A 14,218-nucleotide genomic window follows, 5' to 3' on the forward strand; every position below is an offset into this window, starting at 1 on the left:
CTCCTGTCCCTGAGTAGTCTTCCTGCCTTTTTACATCCATCCAACACAAAAACAAATTAAGCAAATCAAAGCAAAGCAAAGCAAATGAAAAGGTGCCCCTTTGATCGGCCCGCGACACCAAGGAGTGTATAATCGGGGGGGGGGGGGGGTGATGCATTCAAATAACAATTTTAAATGTAAATAAACTCGTCTATTTTAGCATCTTAATTTCTCTATTCCCATTCGATCTATAAACTTTTATAAATGTTAAAAAAAATCTTATAAGTAGAATGATCTGTAGTGAAAGGCAATCCTTTTCTTAGAAAGTGTCCTTCGTCATGGCGTTTGGTGAAATTCTGGGGAGCATTTAACTTATCGGACAGTTTCCATAGGAACAGTGCTTCTCAGCCAATTAAATTTCAGATCCGACAACTTGTGGGTCAAAAATGTTTGATAAAATGCTCCCGAATTGGCTGAGAGATGGTGATTTTAGAAAATAAAAATGGTGACAAAAGTTCTGCCGAGACCCGGGACAGTTCATAACTTCGTATGGTTTTGAACCAGGGACCTTCAGATCTTCAGTCTGACGCTCTCCCAACTGAGCTATCTCGGCGTCTGACTCTGTAATCCACTATCAGACTATATCAAAAGGTTTTTAACATGGTCTCGGATGGGAGGTTTTTGATAAAGTGTAACCATTTGCATTTTTTGGAGATATCCGCATTTGCACAACGAAACACCAGTCTATTCTTGCACGTCACTCAGGCATGCAGTTTGGACATCTCAGCCCGAGCTTTCAATTCAGGCAAGTCATGTCTGTGCGTCCGCAGCAGGAAGGAAAGGGGAGGTGCTGAATAAATCTTTATTGTTTAACGTTTATTGAGAAGATATGGCAACGTCATCATCAAAACCTCACATTCATGTCCTGAACTCTGAATAGAAAGCCTCCCTGATAATCGATACATTTACAGGAAGTTTCCAGATGCCGAGATAGCTCAGTTGGGAGAGCGTCAGACTGAAGATCTGAAGGTCCCTGGTTCAAAACCATCCAAAGAAACATGAACTGTCCCGGGTCTCGGCACAATTTTGGTCACCGTTTTTTTTCTAAAATACCACCTCTCAGCCAGATATAATACATAGATTGACAAGAAGTTTCCAGATGCCGAGATAGCTCAGTTGGGAGAGCGTCAGACTGAAGATCTGAAGGTCCCTGGTTCAAAACCATCCAAAGAAACATGAACTGTCCCGGGTCTCGGCAGAATTTTGGTCACCGTTTTTTTCTAACATACCACCTCTCAGCCAGATATAATACATAGATTGACAAGAATTTTCCAGATGCCGAGATAGCTCAGTTGGGAGAGTGTCAGACTGAAGATCTGAAGATCCATGGTTCAAAACCATCCAAAGAAACATGAACTGTCCCGGGTCTCAGCACAATTTTGGTCACCGTTTTTTCTAAAATACCACCTCTCAGCCAAAGATAATCCATAGATTGACAGGAAGCTTCCAAATGCCGAGATAGCTCAGTTGGAAGAGCGTCAGACTGAAGATCTGAAGGTCCCTGGTTCAAAACCATTCAAAGAAACATGAACTGTCCCGGGTCTCGGCAGAATTTTGGTCACTGTTTTTTTGTCTCACCTGCATAGCAGAGTGAGACTATAGGCGCCGCTTTTCCGACGGCGGCGGCGTCAACATCAAATCTTAACCTGAGGTTAAGTTTTTGAAATGACATCATAACTTAGAAAGTATATGGACCTAGTTCATGAAACTTGGACATAAGGTTAATTAAGTATCACTAAACATCCTGCATGAGTCTTATGTCACATGACCAAAGTCAAAGGTCATTTAGGGTCAATGAATTTTGGCCGAATTGGGGGTATCTGTTGAATTCCCATCATAACTTTGAAAGTTTATGGATCTGATTCGTGAAACTTGGACAAAATAGTATACAAGCATCACTGAACATTTTGTGCAAGTTTCAGGTCTCTATTAAGGTCAAAGATCATTTAGGGTCAATGAACTTTGGCCGAATAGGGGGTATCTGTTGAATTACCATCATAACTTGACAGTTTATTGGTCTAGTTCGTTAAACTTGGACATTAGAGTAATCAAGTATCACTGAATATCCTGTGCACATTTCAGGTCACATGACCAAGGTCAAAGGTCAATGAACTTTGGCCGAATTGGGGGTATCTGTTGAATTACCATCATAACTTTGAAAGTTTATGGATCTGATTCATGGAACTTGGACATAAGAGTAATCAAGTATCACTGAACATCTTGTGCGAGTTTCAGGTCACATGATCAAGGTCAAAGGTCATGTAAGGTCAATGAACTTTGGCCATGTTGGGGTTTTTGGTGAATAACCATCATATCTCTGTAAATTTTATGGGTCTAGTTCATAAAAAGTGGACATAAGAGTAACCATGTATCACTGAACATCTTGTGCGAGTTAGAGTAGTTTTCAAGTTCAGCACTGCTGCTATATTGAACTGCGTGATGCAGGTGAGACGGCCAGAGGCATTCCACTTGTTTCTAAAATACCTCATCTCTGCCAGATATAATACATAGATTGACAAGAAGTTTCCAGATGCCTAAATAGCTCAGTTGGGAGAGCGTCAGACTGAAGATCTGAAGGTCCCGGGTACAAAACCATCCAAAAAAAGAACTGTCCCGGGTCTCGGCACAGGGTTGGTCACCGTTTTTTGTTGTTTTCTAAATACCACCTCTCATCCAGAGTTAATCCATATATTGACAAGAAGTTCCAGATGCCGAGATAGCTCAGTTTGGGAGAGCGTCAGACCAGTGGCGTAGCTAGGATTTTTTTCCCGGGGGGCACTGCGGGGTCCTGCTTTTTCAGGGGGGGGGGGGGGGCAACGGCCATTTTTCGGTGTGTGTGTACGTGTCCACAAGGGCGGATCCGACTTTCGCCATAGGGGACGGGGCCCGAAATTATATATTCACCTATATCAGTCACTTGTTAGTTTTATTCTTATGAAACAACATGAACATAAAATAATCTCATAAGCCTTATAAAAAGTGCGAGCGCGAGCGATTTTTTTTTTTACTTTAATGTATTTTTCCTGAAATTTAATTTTCTGGGCAATGTTATGTGTGATCCTGAACAAGATTCTTATGTACCCCAAGCGCGAACAGAAATGTTTTCAACTGTTCTAGCATTATCGAAAAGGGACCTGTTAAGGACTGCTTACAGTTACCCACGAAGACGGCATATATTTCAATAATGCGAGCGCGAAGCGCGAGCAAATTTCACTTTTTGTATTAATTAATGTTATAGGTATGTAACTAAACAATTGATGCGAGCGCGAAGCGCGAGAGGAAGAAGAAAATTAGATTTTAGACCTAAAGCGGGACATTCATATTTTGTAAGTCATAAATATGATATAGTCAATTGGGTATCATTAAATATTGCGATCGTGAAGCGTGAGCAGACAATTATTGATATTCTGATGTAAAACTGGAGTACATTTTAAATAAAGAACATGCACGCTATAGCGCATGTTAAATATTTAGACCTAAAATCTGGGCATTCTGAATACATTTATTTAATGGAACATTATGGAATACACGTAGACAATATGAACTTGGCAAACCAACAATGTGACCACGCAGCGTGAGCTTAAAATGCTGATATGGTAGACCATAAAACGGACATTTTACAGAGCACTTAAATTTGTAAATGAAAAAAAAAATAATGAAAGCTCGATGTCCGAGCTAAAATATGTTTTGCATATTGACTTCAAAACTTGCTCCACATCAGCCTATTGAGCAAGATATGGATCCCATCGAACAGGCAATTATGGCGCAAAGTGCCAGCAAAAATTTATATAGTAATGAAAAGATGAAAACATGAAAAGATTTTTTTGTGAATTGCAAGTATTTCCCTCACATTATTTCATTCAATCGTCTTCCTCCTCTTATTTTCCTCTTCCTTTTTCTTCTGTCTTTCTTCTTATTTTCCTTTTTCTTTCTCTTTTTTCTCTTTTTTGCTCTGCCAATTTTTTGGGGGGGGGGGCACCTGGGGGGGGGCCACGGCGCCGTGCCCCCGAGGCCCCCCCCCCCCCGCCGTAGCTACGCCACTGCGTCAGACTGAACATCTGAAGGTCCCTGGTTTCAAAACCATCCAAAGAAACGTGAAAACTGTCCCGGGTCTCGCAGCAGAATTTCGGTCACCGTTTTTTTTTTTTTCTAAAATACTAGCTCTCAGCCAGAGATAATCCGTAGATTCACAAGAAGCTTCCAAATGCCGAGATAGCTCAGTGGGAGAAGCGTCAGACTGAAGATGCTGAAGTCCCTGGTTCAAACCATCCAAAGAAACATGAACTGTCCCGGGTCTCGGCAGAATTTTGGTCACCGTTTTTTTTCTAAAATACCACATCTCAGCCAGATATAATACATAGATTGACAAAAAGTTTCCAGATGCCGCGATAGCTCAGTTGGGAGAGCGTCAGACTGAAGATCTGAAGGTCCCTGGTTCAAAACTATCCAAAGAAACATGAACTGTCCCGGGTCTCGGCAGAATTTTGGTCACGGTTTGTTTTTTTCTAAAATATCACATCTCAGCCAGATATAATACATAGATTGACAAGAAGTTTCCAGATGCCGAGATAGCTAAGTTGGGAGAGCGTCAGACTGAAGATCTGAAGGTCCCTGATTCAAAACCATCCAAAGAAACATGAACTGTCCCGGGTCTCGGCAGAATTTTGGTCACCGTTTTTTTTCTTAAATACCACATCTCAGCCAGAAATAATACATAGATTGACAAGAAGTTTCCAGATGCCGAGATAGCTCAGTTGGGAGAGCGTCAGACTGAAGATCTGAAGGTCCCTGGTTCAAAACCATCCAAAGAAACATGAACTGTCCGGGTCTAGGCAGAATTTGGGTAACGTTTTTTTTTTGAAATACCACATCTCAGCCAGATATATTACATAGATTGACAAGAAGTTTCCAGATGCCGAGATAGCTCAGTTGGGAGAGCGTCAGACTGAAGATCTGAAGGTCCCTGGTTCAAAACCATCCAAAGAAACATGAACTATCCCGGGTCTCGGCAGAAATTTGGTCACCGTTTTTTCTTCTAACATACCACCTCTCAGCCAGATATATTACATAGATTGACAAGAAGTTTCCAGATGCCAAGATAGCTCAGTTGGGAGAGCGTCAGACTGAAGATCTGAAGGTCCCTGGTTCAAAACCATCCAAAGAAACATGAACTGTCTCGGGTCTCGGCAGAATTTTTGTCACCGTTTTTTCTTCTAACATACCACCTCTCAGCCAGATATATTTCATAGATTGACAAGAAGTTTCCAGATGCCGAGATAGCTCAGTTAGGAGAGCGTCAGACTGAAGATCTGAAGGTCCCTGGTTCAAAACCATCCAAAGAAACATGAACTGTCCCGGGTCTCGGCAGAATTTTGGTCACCGTTTTTTCTTTTAACATACCACCTCTCAGCCAGATATATTACATAGATTGACAAGAAGTTTTCAGATGCCGAGAGAGCTCAGTTGGGAGAGCGTCAGACTGAAGATCTGAAGGTCCCTGGTCAAAAACCATCCTAAGAAACATGAACTGACCCCTGTCTCAGCACAATTTTGGTCACCGTTTTTTCTAAAATACCACCTCTCAGCCAAAGATAATCCATAGATTGACAGGAAGCTTCCAAATGCCGAGATAGCTCAGTTGGAAGAGCGTCAGTCTGAAGATCTGAAGGTCCCTGGTTCAAAACCATTCAAAGAAACATGAACTGTCCCGGGTCTCGGCAGAATTTTGGTCACTGTTTTTTTGTCTCACCTGCATAGCAGAGTGAGACTATAGGCGCCGCTTTTCCGACGGCGGCGGCGACGGCGGCGGCGTCAACATCAAATCTTAACGTGAGGTTAAGTTTTTGAAATGACATCATAACTTAGAAAGTATATGGACCTAGTTCATGAAACTTGGACATAAGGTTAATTAAGTATCACTAAACATCCTGCATGAGTCTTATGTCACATGACCAAAGTCAAAGGTCATTTAGGGTCAATGAATTTTGGCCGAATTGGGGGTATCTGTTGAATTCCCATCATAACTTTGAAAGTTTATGGATCTGATTCGTGAAACTTGGACAAAATAGTAATCAAGCATCACTGAACATTTTGTGCAAGTTTCAGGTCTCATGATTAAGGTCAGAGATCATTTAGGGTCAATGAACTTTGGCCGAATAGGGGGTATCTGTTGAATTACCATCATAACTTTGACAGTTTATTGGTCTAGTTCGTTAAACTTGGACATTAGAGTAATCAAGTATCACTGAATATCCTGTGCACATTTCAGGTCACATGACCAAGGTCAAAGGTCAATGAACTTTGGCCGAATTGGGGGTATCTGTTGAATTACCATCATAACTTTGAAAGTTTATGGATCTGATTCATGGAACTTGGACATAAGAGTAATCAAGTATCACTGAACATCTTGTGCGAGTTTCAGGTCACATGATCAAGGTCAAAGGTCATGTAAGGTCAATGAACTTTGGCCATGTTGGGTTTTTTGTTGAATAACCATCATATCTCTGTAAGTTTATTGGTCTAGTTCATAAAAAGTGGACATAAGAGTAACCATGTATCACTGAACATCTTGTGCGAGTTAGAGTAGTTTTCAAGTTCAGCACTGCTGCTATATTGAACTGCGTGATGCAGGTGAGACGGCCAGAGGCATTCCACTTGTTTCTAAAATACCTCATCTCAGCCAGATATAATACATAGATTGACAAGAAGTTTCCAGATGCCTAAATAGCTCAGTTGGGAGAGCGTCAGACTGAAGATCTGAAGGTCCCTGGTTCAAAACCATCCAAAAAAAATGAACTGTCCCGGGTCTCGGCACAGTTTTGGTCACCGTTTTTTTTTTTTCTAAAATACCACCTCTCATCCAGAGATAATCCATATATTGACAAGAAGTTTCCAGATGCCGAGATAGCTCAGTTGGGAGAGCGTCAGACCAGTGGCGTAGCTAGGATTTTTTTCCCGGGGGGCACTGCGGGGTCCTTGCTTTTTCAGGGGGGGGGGGGCACGGCCATTTTTCCGGTGTGTGTGTACGTGTCCACAAGGGCGGATCCGACTTTCGCCAATAGGGGACGGGGCACGAAATTATATATTCACCTATATCAGTCACTTGTTAGTTTTATTCTTATGAAACAACATGAACATAAAATATTTCATAAGCCTTATAAAAAGTGCGAGCGCGAGCGATTTTTTTTTTTACTTTAATGTATTTTTTCCTGAAATTTAATTTTCTGGGCAATGTTATGTGTGATCCTGAACAAGATTCGTATGTACCCCCAAGTGCGAACAGAAATGTTTATCAACTGTTCTAGCATTATCGAAAAGGGACCTGTTAAGGACTGCTTACAGTTACCCACGAAGACGGCATATATTTCAATAATGCGAGCGCGAAGCGCGAGCAAATTTCACTTTTTGTATTAATTAATGTTATAGGTATGTAACTAAACAATTGATGCGAGCGCGAAGCGCGAGAGGAAGAAAATTTAGATTTTAGACCTAAAAGCGGGACATTCATATTTTGTAAGTCATAAATATGATATAGTCAATTGGGTATCATTAATAATGCGATCGTGAAGCGTGAGCAGACAATTATTGATATTCTGATGTAAAACTGGAGTACATTTTAAATAAAGAACATGCACGCTATAGCGCATGTTAAATATTTAGACCTAAAATCTGGGCATTCTGAATACATTTATTTAATGGAACATTATGGAATACACGTAGACAATATGAACTTGGCAAACCAAACAATGTGACCACGCAGCGTGAGCTTAAAATGCTGATATGTAGACCATAAAACGGACATTTTACAGAGCACTTAAATTTGTAAATGAAAAAAAAAAATAATGAAAGCTCGATGTCCGAGCTAAAATATGTTTTGCATATTGACTTCAAAACTTGCTCCACATCAGCCTATTGAGCAAGATATGGATCCCATCGAACAGGCAATTATGGCGCGAAGTGCCAGCAAAAATTTTATATAGTAATGAAAAGATGAAAACATGAAAAGATTTTTTTTTGAATTGCAAGTATTCCCCTCACATTATTTCATTCAATCGTCTTCCTCCTCTTATCTTCCTCTTCCTTTTTCTTCTGTCTTTCTTCTTATTTTCTTTTTCTTTCTCCTTTTTTTTCTCTTTTTTTGCTCTGCCAATTTTTTCTGGGGGGGCACCTGGGGGGGGGGGCACGTGCCCCCAGGCCCCCCCCCCCGCCGTAGCTACGCCACTGCGTCAGACTGAAGATCTGAAGGTCCCTGGTTCAAAACCATCCAAAGAAACGTGAACTGTCCCGGGTCTCGGCAGAATTTCGGTCACCGTTTTTTTTTTTTTCTAAAATACTAGCTCTCAGCCAGAGATAATCCGTAGATTCACAAGAAGCTTCCAAATGCCGAGATAGCTCAGTTGGGAGAGCGTCAGACTGAAGATCTGAAGGTCCCTGGTTCAAAACCATCCAAAGAAACATGAACTGTCCCGGGTCTCGGCAGAATTTTGGTCATCGTTTTTTTTTCTAAAATACCACATCTCAGCCAGATATAATACATAGATTGACAAGAAGTTTCCAGATGCCGCGATAGCTCAGTTGGGAGAGCGTCAGACTGAAGATCTGAAGGTCCCTGGTTCAAAACTATCCAAAGAAACATGAACTGTCCCGGGTCTCGGCAGAATTTTGGTCACCGGTTTGTTTTTTCTAAAATACCACATCTCAGCCAGATATAATACATAGATTGACAAGAGGTTTCCAGATGCCGAGATAGCTCAGTTGGGAGAGCGTCAGACTGAAGATCTGAAGGTCCCTGGTTCAAAACCATCCAAAGAAACATGAACTGTCCCGGGTCTCGGCAGAATTTTGGTCACCGTTTTTTTTCTCTAAAATACCACATCTCAGCCAGATATAATACATAGATTGACAAGAAGTTTCCAGATGCCGAGATAGCTCAGTTGGGAGAGCGTCAGACTGAAGATCTGAAGGTCCCTGGTTCAAAACCATCCAAAGAAACATGAACTGTCCCGGGTCTAGGCAGAATTTTGGTCACCGTTTTTTTTTTCTGAAATACCACATCTCAGCCAGATATAATACATAGATTGACAAGAAGTTTCCAGATGCCGAGATAGCTCAGTTGGGAGAGCGTCAGACTGAAGATCTGAAGGTCCCTGGTTCAAAACCATCCAAAGAAACATGAACTATCCCGGGTCTCGGCAGAAATTTGGTCACCGTTTTTTCTTCTAACATACCACCTCTCAGCCAGATATATTACATAGATTGACAAGAAGTTTCCAGATGCCAAGATAGCTCAGTTGGGAGAGCGTCAGACTGAAGATCTGAAGGTCCCTGGTTCAAAACCATCCAAAGAAACATGAACTGTCTCGGGTCTCGGCAGAATTTTTGTCACCGTTTTTTCTTCTAACATACCACCTCTCAGCCAGATATATTTCATAGATTGACAAGAAGTTTCCAGATGCCGAGATAGCTCAGTTGGGAGAGCGTCAGACTGAAGATCTGAAGGTCCCTGGTTCAAAACCATCCAAAGAAACATGAACTGTCCCGGGTCTCGGCAGAATTTTGGTCACCGTTTTTTCTTTTAACATACCACCTCTCAGCCAGATATATTACATAGATTGACAAGAAGTTTTCAGATGCCGAGAGAGCTCAGTTGGGAGAGCGTCAGACTGAAGATCTGAAGGTCCCTGGTTCAAAACCATCCAAAGAAACATGAACTGTCCCGGGTCTCGGCAGAATTTTGGTCACCGTTTTTTTTTCTAAAATACCACATCTCAGCCAGATATATTACATAGATTGACAAGAAGTTTTCAGATGCCGAGATAGCTCAGTTGGGAGAGCGTCAGACTGAAGATCTGAAGGTCCCTGGTTCAAAACCATCCAAAGAAACATGAACTGTCCCGGGTCTCGGCAGAATTCGGTCACTGTCACTGTTTTTTTGTCTCACCTGCATAGCAGAGTGAGACTATAGGCGCCGCTTTTCCGACGGCGGCGGCGACGGCGGCGGCGTCAACATCAAATCTTAACCTGAGGTTAAGTTTTTGAAATGACATCATAACTTAGAAAGTATATGGACCTAGTTCATGAAACTTGGACATAAGGTTAATTAAGTATCACTAAACATCCTGCATGAGTTTTATGTCACATGACCAAAGTCAAAGGTCATTTAGGGTCAATGAATTTTGGCCGAATTGGGGTATCTGTTGAATTCCCATCATAACTTTGAAAGTTTATGGATCTGATTCGTGAAACTTGGACAAAATAGTAATCAAGCATCACTGAACATTTTGTGCAAGTTTCAGGTCTCATGATTAAGGTCAAAGATCATTTAGGGTCAATGAACTTTGGCCGAATAGGGGGTATCTGTTGAATTACCATCATAACTTTGACAGTTTATTGGTCTAGTTCGTTAAACTTGGACATTAGAGTAATCAAGTATCACTGAATATCCTGTGCACATTTCAGGTCACATGACCAAGGTCAAAGGTCAATGAACTTTGGCCGAATTGGGGGTATCTGTTGAATTACCATCATAACTTTGAAAGTTTATGGATCTGATTCATGGAACTTGGACATAAGAGTAATCAAGTATCACTGAACATCTTGTGCGAGTTTCAGGTCACATGATCAAGGTCAAAGGTCATGTAAGGTCAATGAACTTTGGCCATGTTGGGGTTTTTTGTTGAATAACCATCATATCTCTGTAAGTTTATTGGTCTAGTTCATAAAAAGTGGACATAAGAGTAACCATGTATCACTGAACATCTTGTGCGAGTTAGAGTAGTTTTCAAGTTCAGCACTGCTGCTATATTGAACTGCGTGATGCAGGTGAGACGGCCAGAGGCATTCCACTTGTTTCTAAAATACCTCATCTCAGCCAGATATAATACATAGATTGACAAGAAGTTTCCAGATGCCTAAATAGCTCAGTTGGGAGAGCGTCAGACTGAAGATCTGAAGGTCCCTGGTTCAAAACCATCCAAAAAAAATGAACTGTCCCGGGTCTCGGCACAGTTTTGGTCACCGTTTTTTTTTTTCTAAAATACCACCTCTCATCCAGAGATAATCCATATATTGACAAGAAGTTTCCAGATGCCGAGATAGCTCAGTTGGGAGAGCGTCAGACCAGTGGCGTAGCTAGGATTTTTTTCCCGGGGGCACTGCGGGGTCCTTGCTTTTTCAGGGGGGGGGGGCACCGGCCATTTTTCCGGTGTGTGTGTACGTGTCCACAAGGATGGATCCGACTTTCGCCAATAGGGGACGGGGCCCGAAATTATATATTCACCTATATCAGTCACTTGTTAGTTTTATTCTTATGAAACAACATGAACATAAACTAATCTCATAAGCCTGATAAAAAGTGCGAGCGCGAGCGATTTTTTTTTTTACTTTAATGTATTTTTTCCTGAAATTTAATTTTCTGGGCAATGTTATGTGTGATCCTGAACAAGATTCGTATGTACCCCCAAGCGCGAACAGAAATGTTTATCAACTGTTCTAGCATTATCGAAAAGGGACCTGTTAAGGACTGCTTACAGTTACCCACGAAGACGGCATATATTTCAATAATGCGAGCGCGAAGCGCGAGCAAATTTCACTTTTTGTATTAATTAATGTTATAGGTATGTAACTAAACAATTGATGCGAGCGCGAAGCGCGAGAGGAAGAAAATTTAGATTTTAGACCTAAAAGCGGGACATTCATATTTTGTAAGTCATAAATATGATATAGTCAATTGGGTATCATTAATAATGCGATCGTGAAGCGTGAGCAGACAATTATTGATATTCTGATGTAAAACTGGAGTACATTTTAAATAAAGAACATGCACGCTATAGCGCATGTTAAATATTTAGACCTAAAATCTGGGCATTCTGAATACATTTATTTAATGGAACATTATGGAATACACGTAGACAATATGAACTTGGCAAACCAAACAATGTGACCACGCAGCGTGAGCTTAAAATGCTGATATGTAGACCATAAAACGGACATTTTACAGAGCACTTAAATTTGTAAATGAAAAAAAAAAATAATGAAAGCTCGATGTCCGAGCTAAAATATGTTTTGCATATTGACTTCAAAACTTGGTCCACATCAGCCTATTGAGCAAGATATGGATCCCATCGAACAGGCAATTATGGCGCGAAGTGCCAGCAAAAATTTTATATAGTAATGAAAAGATGAAAACATGAAAAGATTTTTTTTTGAATTGCAAGTATTCCCCTCACATTATTTCATTCAATCGTCTTCCTCCTCTTATTTTCCTCTTCCTTTTTCTTCTGTCTTTCTTCTTATTTTCCTTTTTCTTTCTCCTTTTTTTTCTCTTTTTTTGCTCTGCCAATTTTTTCTGGGGGGCACCTGGGGGGGGGCACGTGCCCCAGGCCCCCCCCCGCCGTAGCTACGCCACTGCGTCAGACTGAAGATCTGAAGGTCCCTGGTTCAAAACCATCCAAAGAAACATGAACTGTCCGGGTCTCGGCAGAATTTTGGTCACCGTTTTTTTCTTTAACATACCACCTCTCAGCCAGATATATACATAGATTGACAAGAAGTTTCCAGATGCCGAGATAGCTCATTTGGGAGAGCGTCAGACTGAAGATCTGAAGGTCCCTGGTTCAAAAACCATCCAATGAAACATGAACTGTCCCGGTCTCGGCAGAATTTTGGTCACGGTTTTTTTTTCTAAAATACCACATCTCAGCCAGATATAATACATAGATTGACAAGAAGTTTCCAGATGCCGAGATAGCTCAGTTGGGAGAGCGTCAGACTGAAGATCTGAAGGTCCCTGGTTCAAAACTATCCAAAGAAACATGAACTGTCCCGGGTCTCGGCAGAATTTTGGTCACCGGTTTTTTTTTTTAAATACCACATCTCAGCCAGATATAATACATAGATTGACAAGAAGTTTCCAGATCCCGAGATAGCTCAATTGGGAGAGCGTCAGACTGAAGATCTGAAGGTCCAGGTTCAAAACTATCCAAGAAAAATGAACTGTCCGGGTCTCGGCAGAATTTTGGTCACCGTTTTTTTTCTAAAATACCACATCTCAGCCAGATACAATACATAGATGACAAGAAGTTTTCAGATGCGAGATAGCGCAGTTGGGGAGAGCGTCAGACTGAAGATCTGAAGGTCCAGGTTAAAAACATCCAAACATACATGAACTGTCTTGGCAGCAGAATTTTGGTCACCGTTTTTTTCTTCTAAAATACCACATCTCAGCCAGATATAATACATAGATTGACAAGAAGTTTCCAGATGCCGAGATAGCTCAGTTGGGAGAGCGTCAGACTGAAGATCTGAAGGTCCCTGGTTCAAAACTATCCAAAGAAACATGAACTGTCCCGGGTCTCGGCAGAATTTTGGTCACCGTTTTTTTTTTCTAAAATACCACATCTCAGCCAGATGTTATACATAGATTGACAAGAAGTTTCCAGATGCCGAGATAGCTCAGTTGGGAGAGCGTCAGACTGAAGATCTGAAGGTCCCTGGTTCAAAACCATCCAAAGAAACATGAACTGTCCCGGGTCTCGGCAGAATTTTGGTCACCGGTTTTTTCTTTCTGAAATACAACTCTCAGCCAGATATAATACATAGATTGACAAGAAGTTTCCAGATGCCGAGATAGCTCAGTTCGGAGAGCGTCAGACTGAAGATCTGAAGGTCCCTGGTTCAAAACCATCCAAAGAAACATGAACTGTCCCGGGTCTCGGCAGAATTTTGGTCACCGTTTTTTTTTTTCTAAAATACCACATCTCAGCCAGATGTAATACATAGATTGACAAGAAGTTTCCAGATGCCGAGATAGCTCAGTCGGGAGAGCGTCAGACTGAAGATCTGAAGGTCCCTGGTTCAAAACCATCCAAAGAAACATGAACTGTGTCGGGTCTCGGCAGAATTTTGGTCACCGTTTTTTTTTCTAAAATACCACATCTCAGCCAGATATAATACATAGATTGACAAGAAGTTTCCAGATGCCGAGATAGCTCAGTTGGGAGAGCGTCAGACTGAAGATCTGAAGGTCCCTGGTTCAAAACCATCCAAAGAAACATGAACTGTCCCGGGTCTCGGCAGAATTTTGGTCACCGGTTTTTCTTTCTGAAATACCACATCTCAGCCAGATATAATACATAGATTGACAAGAAGTTTCCAGATGCCGAGATAGCTCAGTTGGGAG

At 41.4% G+C, this 14,218-nt stretch overlaps 2 non-coding genes across 2 annotated transcripts; one reads left to right on the forward strand and one right to left on the reverse strand.

Annotated features, from left to right (window-relative positions):
* Window positions 1–497: 497 nt before the first annotated feature.
* Window positions 498–592, reverse strand: TRNAF-GAA. The gene has a single exon. It is a non-coding gene; the product is annotated as a tRNA-Phe (tRNA).
* An 899-nt stretch (window positions 593–1,491) lies between these two features.
* On the forward strand, window positions 1,492–1,588 carry TRNAF-GAA. The gene has a single exon. It is a non-coding gene; the product is annotated as a tRNA-Phe (tRNA).
* The last annotated feature ends 12,630 nt before the right edge of the window (window positions 1,589–14,218 follow it).

The sequence above is a fragment of the Lytechinus variegatus genome, chromosome 1 (assembly GCF_018143015.1).
Source record: "Lytechinus variegatus isolate NC3 chromosome 1, Lvar_3.0, whole genome shotgun sequence".
NCBI classification, from domain to species: Eukaryota; Metazoa; Echinodermata; class Echinoidea; order Temnopleuroida; family Toxopneustidae; genus Lytechinus; species Lytechinus variegatus.